The 6,296-nt window shown below is 38.3% G+C and overlaps 1 protein-coding gene across 3 annotated transcripts in view; it reads left to right on the top strand.

The window, feature by feature from the left end:
* rbks (ribokinase) overlaps window positions 1-6,296 on the top strand; it is a 56,206-nt gene that overhangs the window by 31,678 nt on the left and 18,232 nt on the right. The gene's annotated exons all lie outside the window — the stretch shown is intronic.

The following is a 6,296-nucleotide window of genomic DNA, read 5'->3' as shown; positions in this document are numbered from 1 at the left end:
ACACACACACACACACACACACACACACACACACACACACACACACACACAGCTCACAGTATTTATCACAGCATTTATGCTTCCTCACACAATAATTCTGCCTTCCTCACTCATCCACACACTCACGTCTGCAAGGCCAAGAGGAAGCTGAAACTGGTCATAAACAACAAAACAGAGCATACTGAATTGACCAGCTTTCTTTCCTTCTACTGCACATTTGCATTTGATAGTTTTTTTTTTCTTGGATTAAAATTAACTTTGGTGGCTGAGTATACATGCGCGTAGCCAAGATTGTACAGTTAGGACAATTATTTTACTCATCTATAAATGTTTTGGCATTTTTGAATTCTTGATAAACACAGATTTCTATCATATTTGGCTAAATTATACACCAATCAACAAAAGCTGGGGTTTTTTTGTTTTTTTTAAGTTGCCTTAACGTTAACAGTTGTGAAAAATTGGGGCAGCACGATTCTTAGCATTGTTGCCTCACAGCAAGAAGGTCCTGGGTTTGAATCCACCAGCTGACACGGGTCTTTCTGTGTTGACTTTGAATGTTCTCCCCGTGTCTGCGTGGGTTCTCCCACAGTCCACAGACATGCAGTTGGTTATGTTAATTGGTTGATCTAAATTGCCCAAAAGTGCGAACCACTGTCTGTGTTAGCCCTCCGACAGACTCGCCACCTGTCCAGGGTGTACCCGCCTCACGTCCTATGGCAGCTCTGGATGCGCTGGATGAACAGAAGAAAATGGATGGATGGATTTTAAGCATCCATTTTGCCCACTGTAACATTGATAATAGAGTAGATTATTTATAACTTTAGACTGTGTATAATAAGGATCTAGTCAATGGGTTCTACATTTTAAAGCTTCGGTGTTAGCATTTTATCCAAAGCCATGTTGATTATTTGGAACGAAAAGTGACTATGTTTGGTCAAAATGGTGGAGCATAAAGTGATAAATAACACTAATCCTTATTGGCTTGGTTAACAAATAAACCACTAGAATTTTCCTCAAAACCCCCCCAAAACAAACAAACAAACAAACAAACAAACAAACAAACAAACAAACAAACAAACAACCAAAAAGTAGATCAAGTTCTTGAACAGTCTGTTAGTAGGCTACAATTAGCCATACAGCTAAAAGATAGACTATTTGTCACATGACTTTAAAAAAATGCTTGAAAAGGCACCAACAGCACAAATGTAGTTGAGAGGTTGTTGGTAGTTTAAGGTTTGGGAGATATTTTCTTGACAAACTTACTATCAGCATTGTTTAAATGCCACGGTCTACCTGAGCGTTTGACAAGGACTGTACTACAGAAACACCAGATTTCAATCCAACAGAGCACCTTTGAGATGTGATGGAACAGGAGATTCACATCATGGACATGCAGCTGAGAAAGCTGCAGAGAATAAGTGAAGCTGTCATATAGTGTCAGTATGGATTAAAATCTGCAAAATGTTTCCAGCACCTTGTTGAATCTCTGGCAGTTCTGAAGGAAAACTGGGTTTGAGTTTGGTACTTGCGTACCTAGCAAAAGTAACTGGTGTATCTTGTTCCCTGAAATTTCTGTACATTTAACCTAAATCAAATTCATCTTAACTGAGACTCTAATTTATAAAATAAACATAATGCTTTATAAGATTTGAAATTAGTAAATGAGACTGTAAACCCATCAGAAAAGAGTTTACTGATGTGGGGTTATTTTCTCATAGACGTCTACTGGAGGAGTTGGACTCTGCTGACTATTAGAAGGAATGTTTTTATACCTGAAGGCTCTGTCCTTAAACTACGGTATGTAGTTTCAACAAAGCATCACTTTTGCAAGCAGTCAGTCAGCTTATGATTGTCAACAGATGTCCAGTCCAGAAAGGAAAGAATGACAAGTTTGAGATGACGCCTTTCCACAGTGATTTACCTCCAAGGTCATGTCCCCTGCTGGCACATCAGTAACCTCACTGCAGCCATTGGCTGTACATGAATGCTCTCTGGTATGAAGAAACAGTTGATCTCCACCCTTTTACGGTAAAAACTCTGTCATGGCGGCTTGCGTCTTGAATGCCAAATGATGACAGATGAGCGACAGGGGGCAGGGATAGATGGGAATGGTAATAAAAACAAGAGGGCAGATGTGCTCTATGGCTGAGTCAGTCACCCCCTCAGGGCTGAAGTCTATGTGAGTTTGGCTGGGAGCTGGTATTTGATGTGGTGATGCAAGGCGATGAAGCACTGTACCCAGGTGTGGGAACATGAAAGGGAGAGTTGAGGAAAGAGCTACATGTCTTCTCTCTTTTTTCAGGTCATGGAGGTACGGTCATATTATATATTATGCAGTATGCAAAGGTGGAAAGGGGACTAAAATGTCCCACTAAGGGATAGAATCAAAGTTCAAAATCATTCAGAAAAATTATTAGGCAACTTAACAAAAAACAAATATATACCCATTTACAATATTTATTTTTACCAGTGAAACCAATATAACATCTCCACATTCACAAATATACATCTCTGACATTCAAAAACAAAACAAAAACAAATCAGCGACCAATATAGCCACCTTTCTTTGCAAGGACACTCAAAAGCCTGCCATCCATGGATTCTGTCAGTGTTTTGATCTGTTCACCATCAACATTGCGTGCAGCAGCAACCACAGCCTCCCAGACACTGTTCAGAGAGGTGTACTGTTTTCCCTCCTTGTAAATCTCACATTTGATGATGGACCACAGGTTCTCAATGGGGTTCAGATCAGGTGAACAAGGAGGCCATGTCATTAGTTTTTCTTCTTTTATACCCTTTCTTGCCAGCCACGCTGTGGAGTACTTGGACGCGTGTGATGGAGCATTGTCCTGCATGAAAATCATGTTTTTCTTGAAGGATGCAGACTTCTTCCTGTACCACTGCTTGAAGAAGGTGTCTTCCAGAAACTGGCAGTAGGACTGGGAGTTGAGCTTGACTCCATCCTCAACCCGAAAAGGCCCCACAAGCTCATCTTTGATGATACCAGCCCAAACCAGTACTCCACCTCCACCTTGCTGGCGTCTGAGTCGGACTGGAGCTCTCTGCCCTTTACCAATCCAGCCACGGGCCCATCCATCTGGCCCATCAAGACTCACTCTCATTTCATCAGTCCATAAAACCTTAGAAAAACCAGTCTTGAGATATTTCTTGGCCCAGTCTTGACGTTTCAGCTTGTGTGTCTTGTTCAGTGGTGGTCGTCTTTCAGCCTTTCTTACCTTGGCCATGTCTCTGAGTATTGCACACCTTGTGCTTTTGGGCACTCCAGTGATGTTGCAGCTCTGAAATATGGCCAAACTGGTGGCAAGTGGCATCTTGGCAGCTGCACGCTTGACTTTTCTCAGTTCATGGGCAGTTATTTTGCGCCTTGGTTTTTCCACACGCTTCTTGCGACCCTGTTGACTATTTTGAATGAAACGCTTGATTGTTCGATGATCACGCTTCAGAAGCTTTGCAATTTTGAGACTGCTGCATCCCTCTGCAAGATATCTCACTATTTTTGACTTTTCTGAGCCTGTCAAGTCCTTCTTTTGACCCATTTTGCCAAAGGAAAGGACGTTGCCTAATAATTATGCACACCTGATATAGGGTGTTGATGTCATTAGACCACACCCCTTCTCATTACAGAGATGCACATCACCTAATATGCTTAATTGGTAGTAGGCTTTCGAGCCTATACAGCTTGGAGTAAGACAACATGCAAGAAGAGGATGATGTGGACAAAATACTCATTTGCCTAATAATTCTGCACTCCCTGTAGGGGTCGAGGTTAATTCAATGATGAGAATGAAGGAGCAAGACACTGAAAAAAGGCCAAACTTTAGCTAAGAGAACATCTGAGATGATCCTGTCTCCAACACAATATTAGTCACTACTATGTTGCTGTGTTTGTTGGATTACTTGCACTAGAAAAATCCTGAAAGTGAGTCTTGTCTGAAGCATTCAAACTTTGCTGTCCAGGACGTCTTGAGCCCATGGGCTGTCGTATACACCACAATGTTTTATAGCTTAAAGGCCTGCAAAACATGAATAGTGCTAACAAGAAGCTGGAAAGCCAAGAATGACAACTGAATAGGATTTTTTGTGTGTGTGTGTGTGTGGGAAGGGGGGGCTTCTGTCTATTCAGCAAAACCAGAGAGAACGTACCGCAGCACGCTAACAGAATCTCATCTAACACAAGAGCTGCCAGGACCCAGAAATAGATTTAATGCCAAGTATTTAGCAAGAAGATAAAGTTGTGCAACAAAAACAATAATGGAAAACAAAGCAGCCGCTCCTGATATGCTAGTAGATATCAGATTCACAAGAAAAGAGACAAGCAACAGTGTTTTGCTTTATAATAAAAACACACTGAAATCTAGTTATCGACTCATCAGTCTTTGTAGTTTACACAACTTAAAATGTATCATTTATCATTGTTTTCATAGTGCTTTAAAAGTTAAAAACCACAAGTTCTTGTAACTCGGAGTTAATGAAAGTTGTAATAAGCTCTAGGAAGTAAATGTTGGGAGAGTTGTATTAGATAAATAGTGGTATTAGAACAATGACCCTGTCTGTGTTTAGACTGGTTGCCTTTGAGCCTCATTTTGTTGTTTTACTTTCAATAAAGTAGGCGCAAACCTCAGATGAGGCTTCATTCAACAAGGAGATCTCGGTAACTTGACAAGATTCAAAAGTCACATTTAGTTTGCATTTTTTTCCACAGGATCAGTGCCTACTCATTAGCCCAGTGTAACCAAATGTTTTCAAACAGAAACCCAGTGATATTTACATTTGCTGTAGCCATGACCTGGGGTTGGCATTTAAGTCTTCTAAACTTTTCATTCTTCATGCCATGATTGGGAACTGTCTAAAAGGCTGCCTTTGTACTGACACTGGTATCAAATGGCTTCAAAAGTTGTAGACATAAGAGATTCATGCTTAATTAAGTTCAGTTAAATTGACAGCATGTAAAATGAAACAAAAATGACAACAAAAAATAGTTAGTTCAGCTTAATGCCATAACTTGTTTTTCTTAAGGTTTGTTAACCCACCTAAGCAAACCAAACTGATTAAAAACTCATTTGACCTTTTTATTTTGTACTTTTTGCACATTGCGTGTTATCCTAAGAGCAGGTTTAGCTGTATACATGTTTTGTTACAAGATAATACAGCTCATTCTTTGATCGGAGTTGCTTTATAACTCCATGTCCTTAATTCACATTAAAATGCATCAGACATTTATTTGTGTTGTTTTCTAAAATTCTTCACTAGGGTTCAATTATTTTTTCCCACTGTAGATTTATTTAGGCTTATTTAGACTTCCTGTATCACAATAAAACAATCAGTTACACTGCAACATTAAAATATAACTTAAAATAACATTCTTTCTTTTAGAGTTAGTGATTATTTTTTAGGATACATCACTGCAGTAACAGCAATTCTTCAACAACGCTAACAAAACGAACCACCTGGGGGGTTTAATGATAATATAATTACTTATAATAATACTTATTACTTATAATGATAATTTACAATTCTCAGTTCATTTCTGGAGAGTCAAAGGATTTCACAAAGAAGAGTTTAGATTTATCTTTATTCTATATAGCCAAAAATATAAAGCAAAACATTTCATAAATCAGGTTCTGAATTACATATGACCCATTTATGTATTTAAAAAAAAAAGCCAAAAAGTCGTGTATGTAACAGACTGCTGAAGTGAAGATTTATTATTAGTTCGTTTAAAATTTATTATTTTTGTGTGTTTAAAGTAAAGAAATGACTATACGGTAATAGTTCCTGAGCTGTTAGTTACTACTTGTTTTGTTTTTCTAAAATGTTTAAATATGTGAACGAGGCATTATGTTATTAAACATGCACTAATTATCAGATCAGTGCAAAAAGAACCCCAATATATTTTTTGAATGTTTTTATTCCACTACTTTCAAAATGAAACCTGCTGTAGAAGTAAAATGGCCAAAGATCCTTTGACTTTAGTGTTTCTCGTTCTTCTGATTTTATAGCATTCTTTCCTACTGTGGTTATAATATGCTGCCAATTTCAAGATTTTTTCTTTTTAGAAAAAACTTGAAATTGAACTACACACACTTATTTTAACTAGTGATAAATATGGCCAGTTTGGAGAAATAGTTTATGCGGTAAAACTGATGCTGTACAGCTAAAAGAAAAATCTAAATATATGAAATTACGCACATTTTTTTCACCTTTATGCCTGAACATATACTTTCTTGCAAATACACCCACCTTGTCAACAAATTTATCCTGCATATGCTTTAAAG

The sequence above is a fragment of the Haplochromis burtoni genome, unplaced genomic scaffold (genome assembly GCF_018398535.1).
Source record: "Haplochromis burtoni strain Fernald_Lab_line unplaced genomic scaffold, NCSU_Asbu1 Contig_478, whole genome shotgun sequence".
Taxonomy (NCBI): Eukaryota; Metazoa; Chordata; class Actinopteri; order Cichliformes; family Cichlidae; genus Haplochromis; species Haplochromis burtoni.
This window is presented reverse-complemented; position numbering and strand designations above follow the sequence as displayed.